Genomic DNA, 14,640 nt, shown 5'->3' with positions numbered 1-14,640 from the left:
AAGTCAAGTCATTTTTATTTGTATAGCCCTAAATCACGAAGAGTCTCAAAGGGCTTCACAGATTGTTACACAATATTACACAAACTATTTTCAACCGACAAGAGGAGTAGGTTATTCGTATGCAATGGAGTAGAAGTGAGTTTTAAGTTTAGATTTAAACATTTCCACTGAGGTTGCAGATCGAATCTCAGGGGGAAGAGCATTCCACAGCACCGGTGCCCGGATGGAGAACGCTCTCGAACCAGCAGAAGACTTCTTTGCTCTCGGGATCATCAGAAGACCAGCACTCTCAGATCGTAGGCTTCGGACCGGGACATAGTGGCAGATCAGATCTGAAAGATAAGAGGGAGCAAGTCCATGTATGATTTTGTACAATACTAAGAGAACTTTGAAGTCACATCTTTGGCTAACTGGGAGCCAATGCAAGTTAGCCAAAATCGGTGTTATGTGATCGTACTTTTTTGTCCTAGTTAAAAGCCTCGCTGCGGCATTTTGTACTAGCTGAAGAGACTTGATTCTGGACTTCGGGAGACCGGAGAGTAGTGCATTGCAGTAATCGAGACGGGAGGTAACAAATGCATGAATTATTGTTTCCGCATCAGACTGAGACAGTATTGAACGGATTTTAGCAATGTTGCGAAGATGGAAGAAGGCAGTTCTAGTAATTTGCTTTACATGCATCTCAAAGGATAGATCAGGGTCAAATATGACACCTAAATTTTTAACTGAGTCACTCTGTGTGATGTGACATTTGTCAATGTTCACAGCAGTTTTTGAGAATAAGTCCCGGCATTTAGAAGGACCAATGACTAACATTTCGGTCTTTTCAGAGTTAAGACGCAAGAAATTGAGTGACATCCACTCTTTTATCTCAGTGAGACAGGCCTCCAAATTTCCACAGTTTAGTGTGGAAGATTCCTCCAACGGAAGATATAGTTGAGTGTCGTCTGCGTAGCAGTGGAAGCTGATATTGTACTTGCGAATAATATCACCTAATGGAAGCATGTAAATGTTGAAAAGTAGGGGGCCGAGCACTGAACCCTGCGGAACACCGCAGGTAACATTAAAGGGCTCAGATGTCGTTTCACCATATTTAACACAGTGCGTCCTATCTGAGAGGTAGGATTTGAACCACGAGAGGACGGCTCCTGAGAGACCAATCCATTTTTCCAACCGTTCTAGTAGGATATTGTGGCGCACTGTGTCAAAAGCAGCACTAAGATCCAGCAGCAGCAAAAGTGATGAAGCGCCAGAATCCATTGACATTAGGAGATCATTTGTTACCTTGATCAGAGCTGTCTCAGTAGAGTGGTTAGCCCTGAATCCTGATTGCATGGATTCAAAAAGGTTATTCTCCGATATGAAAGCATTCAGCTGCTGTGCCACTACTCTTTCGAGTACTTTAGAGAGGAAAGGTAGGTTTGACACAGGTCTGTAATTACTTAATATTTCTGGATCAAGGTTGGGTCGTTTCAGTGTGGGTTTAATAACGGCGGACTTAAAAGCTGCTGGAACTACACCTGAGGAGAGTGATGTATTTATAATATTTAGAACTGAAGGCCCAAGGACGCTAAAAAGACTTTTAATAAGTGAACCTGGGAGCGGGTCGAACTGGCAAGTTGTCGGTTTGGCCGCATTCACCACTTGTTTGAGATCATCAAGTGACAGTTCACTAAAACCGGCCATTTTCCCAGGGCAGCCACCCTGTCGTGCATCTGTAAATTTCAGTCCTTTAATACGTGTGGTACTAACAATATCTTGCAATTTCTTCCTGTATGCATTGAATCTTCTTAGTGAAGAAGACCATTAAGTCCTGAGCAGAGTGTGTCGAACTGTCTGCGATAGCCTGTTGCCTTGTAAGCGATGCTACAGTGTCAAAAAGGGCTTTGGGGTTGTTCTTTTGAGACGCAATCACCTTCGAAAGGTAGGCCGATTTTGCAGAGGCAAGGGCCGCTTTATACTTTAACAAGCTGTCACACCAGGTTTGATGGAAAACCTCAAGCTTGGTAGCGCGCCATTTTCTCTCCCATTTCCTGCATTCTTTTTTAAGGGTTCTAGTTTCATCAGTAAACCAAGGTGTGCGTCTTTTAGGACGTGATTTTAGTTTTATGGGCGCTATTGAATCCAGCACACTAGTCAGGGTGGTATTGAACTCATTCATGAGTGAGTCAATCGAGCCATTGTATTTAGGAAAGGACGCAACTGCTCCAGGAAGGAGTTCAAAGAGCTCAGAAACTGTGCCAGTGCATATATTGCGTCCGCTAAATCCCTCAGCTTTATTAACTCTACATTTAGTTAGCACCTCAAATGTCACTAAATAATGATCAGAGATAACAGTAGTACACGGTAGCACCATAATGTTTGAGGTTAAAACTCCTCGAGTCAGAATCAAGTCTAGCGTGTTCCCATTTTTATGGGTTGGCAAGTCAACCAGTTGAGTAAAACCAAATGCATCAATTAGAGAACTAAACGCAATAGTAAATGAACTGTGTGGGGAGTTCATATGAATGTTAAAGTCTCCCATAATTATAATTTTGTCTGCATAGATTACTAGTTCAGACAAAAGTTCAGCAAATTCGTCTAAGAAAGTTGTGTATGGCCCAGGTGCACGATAGATAGTTATTACATCAATTGACAATTGAGGGGACCGCATCACAAGAGCCTCAAACGTTTTGTAATTATTAGAGGTACGTGTATTAAATTTGAGCGATTTTTCAGAGATTAGCGCAACACCACCACCCCTTTTCAGCGTGCGTGCTATATGACTACTCTCGTAGTCTGGGGGAGAGGCATAATTTAGCGCTAAGTGCTCATCCGGGCGTAACCACGTTTCACAAAGACCCATACAGTTAAGTTTATAATCACGAATAATGTTATCAACAAGTAAAGCTTTTGGAGCAAGCGATCTAATATTTAACAGACCAAATTTCAGTTTTGCTGAATCATTTGACTTAGCTGAACTCTTTGTAGTCTTTGTCGAGATCTTCAAAAGCTCCCGGCGTTGTGGCCGTTCGTGAGCGCTGAGTTTAAAGCGTCGGTTGTCCGGCGAGGAATGAATGGTGGAATTAGTTACATCCTCGCGTCCATCCTCGCGTCCATCTTGCTGCTTGGACTTCACACGCTTCACACATCTACCTGCACGGCAACCACGCTTCTGTTTCCTTTCTTTACGGCGCCGCCGCCGTCGTTTATTAAGAGGAATAGCTGTCCACAAGGATGCCGGGTCTCTTTGAAGTTCGCTCGGTATATCATAGCCGGTATAAAAAGTGCCCGAAAAATCGAAATTTAGACGCCCACCCAACCGAATAAGTTCGTCCCTACTGTAAGTGTTTTTGGCCACACATGTGTCCAAAAGTGAAAGCAAAAAAGACAAGAGAACGGCAATAAATAGAAGATTAGCTGGAGAGCTACGAAATAATCAATTATAATAACCATTCACCATTAGATTATCGCCCACTTGGAGAACATTTTTGGATGGTATTTTTCATTTTTGGCAAAATCATTCACTTTGAGCGTGAATTACCTGCTTTCTTTGCAAAATACTGTTATTTTGAACAAATTTACTTACTGAAAAGATAATACGTAGGTTATGATTTTTACAAAAGGCAAAACAAAGAGTGAATCATAACAATAAAAACGTGTTTTATTTGGCTAAATTGATAATTTAACAATCTACCCTGCTCATCTGCCTCGAGGGGAATGGCCAACAGCAAGATAACGCATTGAAAATCAAAAGAAAATGCAAATAAAAAGTGCATACAAAATGTTTTTTGAATATGATCAATTCACAAAAGAGAAAACAATCACTCAAATCAGGGTAAATGATTCTGACAAGGATAATGGTTAAACTGATTCAGTGACTGGATTTAGTGAAAAAGCAAAATTTGAGATTTAGAATTAACAATTTAAAAAATAAATTGTTTATCTTCGAGTTGGAATTTTGGGATAGAATGCTCAAAATGGATATGACAACTTATAGTGGGGATTTTTGCTTTCACTTATGATAAAAATAAACAGAACTTAAGAAAATATATGAATCTATAAATGAATTAGTTTTTTTGAGCCACAAAATGTCTCAACAGGGGGGAATAGAATAAGATATGGTTAACATAAACCATTTAAAAAATTTTAAGTCCTTCTAGCTATCCTTTTTTCTCAACTATAGCTTTCCCTGAATATTCAGTTCTATGGTATTCATTATGCTTTTCTCATCCATACAGGAGATGGTGACCCCTGCTGAACAGATGACGTAGCTCTGTCAGCCCAGGGAGCGTCAAACTTAACTTTTCTTCAGCTTTTCTCATCCATACAGGATATGGTGACCCCTGCTGACCAGATAACGGAGTTCTGTCAGCCCAGGGAGCTTCAAACTTAACTTTTCTTCCCAAGGGCAGCGGTCAGTACTCTTGGGAGTGTGCCAGCACTCTTGTCATCAGCTGTGTCTCCTACACACGTCCGCCACGAGGCAAGATGCTGTTGTCATCACAGGGAAGAAGTTAGCTAGCCAGATCCGAAAAGAGGTGCAGTCCAATGTGGACAACTGGATTGTGTCACCTCATCTACAAGCAATACATCATCACGCCAGGGGGCGTGGGGATTTTAACGGTTGCCATGCTCATGAAAAACAGCATCAAAAGCCGCAAATGATGTCCTAATCTATTCTCCCGAAAGAATAGGTATCGTATTCCACATTGATATCAAGAAAACTGGTGGTCGTAAAAGTACCAAAATAAGACTCCTAAAAAACTGTGGGAAGAAAGGAGTTTTGGTTCAATTTGTTTTGTTGAAAACTTTGGACTTTGCGGACTGCTTTGTTACATTGGTATCAGTTCCCATACATTTTACATGGACTTAGACAGCGTTGTCTAAAAGGACTTATCCTTACCAGCTAAAGGGAAAACCCCCCCATTGCACACGCAAAGATCCGAGCGGGTAAGGCTAATCGAGCCCCCGTTCACGAAGTCACCCAGGCCCTGTGGAGACAAACGCGCAGGCAGGGTTCTTTTTTTTTTGTTTTTTGTATTTGTTTTGGTTTTTGTTCGTTTTATCTGTGATTCTTATAGTTAACCACCGCTCATTACTACTACGTTTTCTAGTATAAGAAACACTCTCGACCTCATGGAAACGAGGTGGGAGGAGGGGAATTTTTTCCTTTACTAAGGTTTTTCGCCCCTCCACAAAGCTACCAACCTGTTGGATTTCTTAATGATGTAAAAACTTGAAACCTCTGGTATTGTTTTCTTCAAAATTAACAACAGGGGGAATGATAGGTTGGTCGTTTTGGTTGTAACATTTCTCAGAATTCACTGTATGAATATAACTTGTTTTTATATTCCTAAATATAAAAACAATCTTTCACACACATACACATGAAGTAACGGTTCAATAATCAGTCTAATTGCATCTCTTGTACGTTTATCAGTTTTGTACTCTTTTATTCTGAAGTTGCATTTCCGGTGTATTTATCTGTTTCCTGTGTGACTAAAGTTAACTAGACACACGGGGGCGCGTAGTGTGGCCGGGAGCCCAGCCGAAAAATGCCTGTTTTTATTTGTTTAATTCTGCCAACATAGAGTTTATATAAGTTTTAACTTTATCAATTATACAGACTATTTTTCAGAATATTATTATACATTCCCCTGCTCTGGAGCCGACGAAAAGAGTAGGTTATTCATATGCTATAGAGTAGAAGTGAGTTTTAAGCTTAGATTTCCACTGAGGTTGCAGATCGGATCTCAGGGGGAAGAGCATTCCACAGCACCGGTGCCCGGATGGAGAACGCTCTCGAACCAGCAGAACACTTCTTTGCTCTTGGGATCACCAGTACTTGTTTAAGGTGGTGATGCCCCCTGGTGAAGAAACTCTCCCTAAGCCTGTTAGTCTTCATTTTAAAGGGATATTGTTTACTATTTAGCCCCTCCTAGTGGTAAAAAAGAAAATAAATACATTGATTTGTATAAGCACAATTACATGAATTATTATACAAAAACACGAGTATATCAAAATATATGAGAATACCAAACGCAGGCTTTGGTCACAGTTTCCGTAGTTTGTATTCTTCCTTTTAGCACTCATTTTTGCTGCATTACACCAGAGGTCGCCAACTTTTTGGATACTGAGCTCCTATTTTGTAGCTGATTAGCACAAAGGGCTACTAATGAGATGTGAATTTCTAAAACATGTTATTACTATGATGTTACTATGTTATTACCAGGTTGTGAAATTGGAGACCCCCGCGACGTCTAGTGATCAAATATCACACAGTATCCCTTTAAGATCTAAATGTGATCATTTGAATTATAAGGCGCACCTTGAAAATCTTACAAAAAAACAAAAATTAGGGTAATATGTTATCCGAAGGGGTGGTAGGCTGGATCCCTTGACCACTTTGTTTGTTCCTGTAGTGTGTCTTGGGCAAGCACAGACTGGTGGCGCCCATCAATCTTCAAACCTACAGGTTTCCACCCAGTCTCGAACCAGCGACCTTTCGCGTACCTTTTAAAAAAACTATTTATCCAAATTATCATTATATTTTTAAGATTTTGTTGGGTTGGATTAAAAAGTGTTCACCCAAGAAAAGGAAGAGTTTAGATATGACCACCATCTTTCACAGGCAGTCTAGTAGGTTACCCCAGATGTGAAAAAATGCAAACAAAAAAGCTGACTCGGCAATTTTGGTTTTGTGGATTAAGCATTTCTTCCCAGAAAGACGTTGAATATTAACACTATATTTAACAAGTACTCAGGTAGGTTACCCTAGATGTGAAAACTGCCCAAAACAAGTTGACTTGGCATTTTTTGTTCTGCTGACTTTGCAGCTTTCATAGAAAGACACTCTATTCTCTTGGACCCAAACAGGTTTGGCCAGGATCACAAGCTTTCATAAGCAATCAGGTAGGTCACAATATCTTGTAGAGTGTTAAAAGGGTTGTCCTATATGTGGAAAAGTGCAAACAAAAAAAAGCTGACTCTGCATTTTTAACCAAGTATTTTTCCCAGAAAGACCTTTCGGTCTGCCAGTAGAACAACATTGAATATGGATTACCCAAGATGTGAGAAAAAAGCAAAAAAATGGCTTGGCATTTTGGTTGTGCTAACTCTACACCTATCCCAGAAAGACACTCAACTCTCCCGGACCAGAACAAGTTTGGGCAGGATCACAATTTAAACAAGCAATCAGGTAGTCAGGTGGGTTACCCCAAGTAGTAAAAGTACTGAAAAGAAGTGACGTGGCATTTTTGGCTTTGCTGATTCAGAAGCCTTTCGAGAAAGACATTCTATTCTTCTAGGCCAGAACAAGATTGGCCAAGATCACAATCTTACAAGTATTCAGGTATATCCCTCGAGACGAGAAAGACCCTGCCAAAAACGGAAATGCAACCCATTAAAAGCCATCTTAACAGTCAGAAAACTGTTAAAAACATAATGTAGCTAAATAGCTTGCTGGAAAGGCCAAACTTTAGCTTGATAACTGGCAAAAATAAAAGGTAAAATGTTAGCTGGATGCAGTTCGTCACAAAAGTGAGTACACCCCTCTTATTTCTGCAGAGATGCCATTAGATGGAACATTACTGAAGAAACACTTCGACTCAATGAAAAGAAAGGCCATGGCTTACTAGAAAGATATCCTGCGGTCTGATGAGACAAAGATTAATTTATTTGGCTCAGATGTTGTCAAGCATGGAGGAGTCCAAAGATGTGCAAAGTCAAGCATGGTGTTGGGAATGTTTCATAAAATAATATGCTCTATAAAGATAAATAAAGTTGAGGTGAACTTACTTTTGGAAGATTCGCTTCAAGAGGTCCTCCTCAGGGGTAAAAAGTGGCAGAAAAAAAGTGTTCCGACCATTTGATCAACCGCACCAAGCTTTCTTATTCCACTTTCGCCTCTTCTTTACACTTTACACCAACCATATTGAATGGATTCAGTGCTAGATTTTGTATGTTTAAGGCTTGTATAAGTAACCTTTATTGTTTTGTACTAAAACCATAAACTTTTCATAAAATAAAATGCTCTACAAAGAAAAAAATTAAGTTGAGTTTAACTTACTTTTGGAAGATGAGCTTCAAGAGTTAGACGCCTTCCTCCCCCGTGGTAAAAACTGTCCGAAAAAAAGCATTCCGACCATTTTCTTAACCGCATCAAGCTTTCTTATTCCACTTTCATTTCAAAAGAAACGGCTCACCTCTTCCTTACACTTTACACCAACCATATCGAATGGGATATTAAACAATAAAAATGTCAAAGTTCTTAGCGCGCTGGAGATACAGTATACTATGTTTACACAGGAACTAGGAAGAGGAAGCGGATTTCTTCTTTGGGGTGGTTGCTGGTGAAATGAAATGAAATGATCTGCATTTAAATAAATAATAATTTCCTTGTATTGTCATTCTGTGTAACAATGTACACAGAACGAAATGTCGATTGCTCCTGACCCGTTGTAGCGAGCCGATGCAGCCGCAGCCAACAGAGGGCGCCGCCGACCACTTTTTAAGTCTTAGGAATGACTCGGCCGGGGCGCGAACCACCGACCTCCCAGTCTCAAAGCGGGCGCCTTACCATCTAGGCTACTGAGCTGGATTTATATAGTGCTTTTCAAGTCAATGACTTCCCAAAGCGCTTTACATTGTGCTTCACATTTCCCAATAGCGGCCGTGATGTGTGCAGCCATGTAAGGCGCTAACCTGCTTATTGGGGGTAATTGAGGGTTCAATGTCTTACCCAAGGACACTTCGACATGTAACACGGACAAGCCGGGATTCGAACTGGGATCCCTTAATCCTAAAACGATCGCTCTACCTCCTAAGCTACTGCCGCCCCGAGCTGGTTGAGCTCTCACAGCGCCACACGCCGGTAGCGGCGGAAAGAGGTACTACAGTACTGTCCTCTACTCGGAAAAAGGTGCACACAATACAAAATCTAATGTCGTATCTCCCGTATTTCATGAGTCGAATGGTCGTAAGCAGGGGAGCGTCTGTATGTATAAAATGGTTTTAAATGCACTACTAATTACAATTGTTGACTTGGTGCGACTCTTGTCCCTAGTGTCCTCAACATTGGTTGTTAATTTGTCCATCAAGATATTTATCAAATTTTATAAAAATGAAAAAAGCACTTCTGAGTTAGCCGCAACGCATGTTGAGTTTTCCAATGCATGTTATCAAATTTTGTGCTTGAAAAATCATTAATCATTTACAACTTTGCTTGCATTCTGAGCGACTCAAAACCAATTGGATTCTATCTATAGATTTAAAAAAAGAAATATACGTGAAGATGTCTGCATGTTTATTAATTGCCATTTCCTAAAGACACATCTCCATTTTTTGTCATTCATTATATTTTGCATGAACGGAATGTTTACTAAAAAAGGTCAATAATGCGATACGCTGTTTAAAAACAGCAGCGAATATAAGAGAAAAACTGGAAACGCCTAATTTTTTTTCATCAGATTACTGAGGTACGGACGATCCCCTACTTGCGACCATTCGACTTACGTAAAATGGTAGATACGATTATTTCAGGATGTCGAAAACTATCCGGATACTGCTGTAAGTGAGATTTTGTATTGTGTGCACCTTTTTCAAAGTAGAGGACATTACTGTAGTGCTTCTTCCCACCACTATCGGGGGCGGCAGTAGCTCAGGAGGTAGAGCGCTTGTCTTGGGATCAAGGGATCCCAGTTCGAATCCCGGCTTGTCCGTGTTACATGTCGAAGTGTCCTTGGGTAAGACACTGAACCCCTAATACCCCCAATAAGCAGGTTAGCGTGGCTGCAATACAAGGCCGCAATTGGGAAATGTGGAGCACATTGTAAAGCGCTTTGGGAAGTCATTGACTTGAAAAGCGCTATATAAATGCAGATCATTTCATTTATTTCATTTCACTATCGGCGTGTGGTGTTGTGAGAGCTCAACCAGCATCTACCCCAAAGAAGAAATCCGCTTCCTCTTCCTAGTTCGTGTGTAAACATAGTACAGTAATCCCTTGGTTATCGCGGTTAATGGGGACCAAAACCACCCGCGAAAAGTGAAAATCTGCGAAGTAGCGACGCCCCTTCAAATTTTTATTTTTTTTTTATTAATTTTTTTTATTATTATTATTTTTTAGTTTTTTTTTTTTAAATTATATTATTTTTATAGTTTTTTTTTAGACCTGCGAAGCTCTGAGCCCACGAATCAAGTAGCGACGCCCCTTCAAAAATGCTTAAAAAAAAAGAAGTTGTTTTTAAATTATTTTATTTTATTATTATTATTTTTTTTTTAGACTCGTGAAGCTCTGAACCCGCAAACGTGGAACTGTGAAGTAGCGAGGTCCCACTGTATACTGTATCTCCAGCGCGCTAAGAACTTTGACATTTTTAGTGTTTCTTATCTCGTGTATCCATTCTATACGTTTGGTGTAAAATAGAGGCGAGCAGTTTCTTTTCAAATGAAAGTGGAATAAGAACGATTGATGCGGTTGAAAAAAATGGTTCGATCGCTTTTTTCCGGCCACTTTCTACCATGGAGAAGTAAGTCACCTTAATCTTGAAGCTCATCTTCCAAAAGTAAGTTTTTTTTTTTTTTTTTTGGTTTGAACAAATTTATTGACACTAATAACAGAAAACAATCATGACAATCTCGACAGCAATTAAGCACATTCACAATATTATATTTCAATATGACGTTTTTAACAGCAAACACAATTTGAGGTTTGAACAACCCTTCTCGAAAATCTTAATAGCAATCAAGCATATTCACAATTTCGTTATATAACATCTTGGTTAGTGTCAATAGATCCGTCCAGGCCAAAGTCGATTGTTTTTGGTCTGAACCAATCCACCGACACCAACAGCAGCAAAACAAACACGACAATCTCAACAGCCATCAAGCATATTCACAATTTTGTTATATCTGACAATATGACGTGACGATATGACGTTTTAACATTTTTTCCTGACATTTTCAACATCAATTAAACAATTTCAAAGTTATTATCTTTTAACAGTAGTTAACCAACGTGTAAAGGGCAATACTATTGTGCAAGGGCATAGCTCTTACATCCCACCCTCCCAAGCAGCAGCATTCCAGTCCTCTGTGTGGGTCCTCTCCCTTCTCACCTCGACTCCCACAGTGTAGCTCCAGTTCCCCCCTCCGGGTGGGTGCAGACGATTCTTCTTTATGGCTGCGTCCTAGGCCCGCCGCTCGCAGATTGTATGGTATCTGCAGCCATTTGGAGCACAGCCACGGGGGGGATCTGCCTGCACCTCCATACCAGCAGGTTTCTGGAGGTCCAGATGGCGTCCTTGATGGCGGCGAGAGTGAGCCAGTCCCTGGCAAAGTCGTTCCGAGACCTCCTCGACCGACTCACCCCGTAAAGCACGTACTGTGCATCAGGGACCTCCCCTGCTGGCAAGTCCGGGAACTTTCCTAGTTGGTCGGCCATTGTCCACAAGTCCTCGGCAGCGTTGCACTCACAAAAAAGGTGCCTCACCGACTCCTGGGCGCCACAGCCAGGTCGAGGGCACGTCGAAGTCGCTGACATTCCTCGGTGGTGCATTACGGCTCTGACTGGGAGAACCTCATGAGCCACCATCCATGACAAGTCTTGTAGTCTGTTTGGGAGGGCAGGATGATTCACGTTGCTCCAAACCGTTGTAGGTTCGCCAAAAGCAAGCCCCCGCACAGGACTTACTGCCGCTCGCTCTTGCACAATAGCAATAAGGGCCCTGTGGTTCTGCAAAGTGTGACACTCCTGTGTTTCCAAATCAAACTTCTTTAAAAAATCCAGAATAAAGAGATGCGTTGGTGGCAAGTTAAATGAAACTGGAATCAAACGATTGTTTGGTTCAAGCTTTAGCTTCCGCAAATATGAGCCCATCCAAAACCGGGCCCACAGCGCTTTGGAAGTGGAGAGAGACATATTTGCTTCCCAGGAAAAGCTGGAGGTCAGGCACTCCTTTCCCCCCTAGTTAAACTCAACTTTATTCATCTTTATAGAGCATATTATTTTATTTTTTAGAGCAAAACATACTTATATAAACCTTTAGCATACATTCCATACAAACTGAAGCAACTTACGAACAAATTCAACTTATGAACGATCGTCCTGAATCTTGTTTGTGAGTCTGTATTGCACTACGGACTGTATAACTTCAAATCATTTTTTTTTCTTTCTTAATCATCCCTTCCGCCAAATATTTGACCCAATGAGGCCCGCGAATCGAAAATCTTGGCCACCCGTATTTGGAATGAATGAATGAATGATTGAAAACTTTATTTCAAACATTAAAATAAAAACAGAACAGAAACAATAACTCAACAACCAAATAATGTTACATAATAGGTTCAAAATGGGTAAGAAGCAAATGCTTATATTCCCTACCCCTTTATCTTCCCTATTAAATACACCAATGATAATAACAACCATAGTAATAATATTAATAATAACAGTTATGATATAACGATAGCAACAATAACAACAAAGTTAACCATAGTTCTAGATGCACTATTCCCAATCTCTCGCATCACTCATACCTCATTTTATTCATCTCTGTATTCTGCCAGTAATGTTTTTTTGTATTTAAATTCGAACACGTGAATAGTTAGACATTGTTTGATCTCATCTTGTAAATTATTCTCCACACACAGACACACACATACTTTTCCTGGTGGTTCTCACCTTTGGGATTATGAATTCACTTCAGCCCCTTAAATTATAATTTCCCTCTTTCCGGATGAATAATTTATGGATGTTTTCTGGCACTATGTTTTTGTTGAGCTTAAATAGCAGTGAAGTGAAAGATTTTACTAAAACATCCAATTTTAATAATTTGGACTGCAGGAATAAAATATGAGTATGATCTCGATATCCTACCCTGTGTATGGTTCTTATTGCACGTTTTTGGAGGATAAAAAGGGGCTGTAGTGAACTTTTGGAATTATTGCCCCAGACCTCTGCACAGTAATAAAATTTTAATAGCTTAAAAGAGCTTTTCTCCATACAAAATATAGTAATTCAATTCTTTTGTATTTCGTGAGCCAAGGCCAAACACAGAAGTGGACACCAAAATTGTGGCGCGTCGAGATGACTACACCATCAATTTCAAACACTCCTTATGAACCCACTCAACCTGGAAGAAACCCGAATACAGAACAAGCTTGTAATTCAATCAATACGGTGTGTTTTACGAGGCCAACCGCTGACAGAGGTGGACTTGGATTTCCTCCACCCAAATGTCCATCCTTCAAGGCAAGATCAGCCTTTGGACAGTCAGCTGATTCTCCAGGAACATTGAAAATGGTAATTGATACTCAGAAAGATTAAACGGTGAAAAGCAAGCATATTATTGTGATGGATATGCAGGGGGGCAGCACGGCGGCGCAGTGGTTAGCGCGTGTGCGGCACGGTTCTGAGGTCATGAGATCGAACCTCCTGTGTGGAGTTTGCTTGTTCTCCCCGTGCTTGCGTGGGTTTCCTCCGGGCACTCCGGTTTCCTCCCCATTCCTCCCCATTCCAAAAACATGCATGTTAGGTTAATTGGCCGGTCCAAATTGTCCCTCAGTGTGAATGAGTGACTGAGTAATTGTCCCTAGGTGTGAATGAGTAACTGAGTAATTGTCCCTAGGTATGAATGAGTGACTGAGTAGGTGTCCCTAGGTGTGAATGAGTGACTGAGTAGGTGTCCCTAGGTGTGAATGGGCAAGTGAGTAATTCGCCTAGGGTGTAAATGAACGAGTGAGTAATTGTCCTTAGCTGTTAATGAGCGAGTGAGTAATTGTCCCTAGGTGTGAATGAGCGAGTGAGTAGGTGTCCCTAGGTGTGAATGAGTGACTGAGTAATTGTCCCTAGGTGTGAATGGGCAAGTGAGTAATTCGCCTAGGGTGTAAATGAGCGTGTGAGTAATTGTCCTTAGCTGTTAATGAGCGAGTGAGTAATTGTCCCTAGGTATGAATGAGTGACTGAGTAGGTGTCCCTAGGTGTGAATGAGTGACTGAGTAGGTGTCCCTAGGTGTGAATGGGCAAGTGAGTAATTCGCCTAGGGTGTAAATGAACGAGTGAGTAATTGTCCTTAGCTGTTAATGAGCGAGTGAGTAATTGTCCCTAGGTGTGAATGAGCGAGTGAGTAGGTGTCCCTAGGTGTGAATGAGTGACTGAGTAATTGTCCCTAGGTGTGAATGAGTGACTGAGTAGGTGTCCCTAGGTGTGAATGAGTGACTGAGTAGGTGTCCCTAGGTGTGAATGAGTGACTGAGTAGGTGTCCCTAGGTGTGAATGGGCAAGTGAGTAATTCGCCTAGGGTGTAAATGAACGAGTGAGTAATTGTCCTTAGCTGTTAATGAGCGAGTGAGTAATTGTCCCTAGGTGTGAATGAGCGAGTGAGTAGGTGTCCCTAGGTGTGAATGAGTGACTGAGTAATTGTCCCTAGGTGTGAATGGGCAAGTGAGTAATTCGCCTAGGGTGTAAATGAGCGTGTGAGTAATTGTCCTTAGCTGTTAATGAGCGAGTGAGTAATTGTCCCTAGGTATGAATGAGTGACTGAGTAGGTGTCCCTAGGTGTGAATGAGTGACTGAGTAGGTGTCCCTAGGTGTGAATGGGCAAGTGAGTAATTCGCCTAGGGTGTAAATGAACGAGTGAGTAATTGTCCTTAGCTGTTAATG

At 41.1% G+C, this 14,640-nt stretch overlaps 1 long non-coding RNA gene across 1 annotated transcript; it reads right to left on the bottom strand.

Annotated features, from left to right (window-relative positions):
• Nucleotides 1-3,373, bottom strand: LOC148346496 (uncharacterized). Its single transcript, XR_015848285.1, has 2 exons — nucleotides 2,923-3,373; nucleotides 1-332 (listed from the first exon to the last, which is right to left on the bottom strand). It is a non-coding gene; the product is annotated as an uncharacterized LOC148346496 (long non-coding RNA).
• Nucleotides 3,374-14,640: the final 11,267 nt, after the last annotated feature.

The sequence above is a fragment of the Urocampus carinirostris genome, chromosome 20 (genome assembly GCF_059441175.1).
Source record: "Urocampus carinirostris isolate Australia breed hairy pipefish chromosome 20, RoL_Ucar_1.0, whole genome shotgun sequence".
In the NCBI taxonomy this organism is placed as follows: Eukaryota; Metazoa; Chordata; class Actinopteri; order Syngnathiformes; family Syngnathidae; genus Urocampus; species Urocampus carinirostris.
The sequence above is the reverse complement of the archived record's forward strand: the minus strand, read 5'-3'. Positions and strand labels throughout refer to the sequence as shown.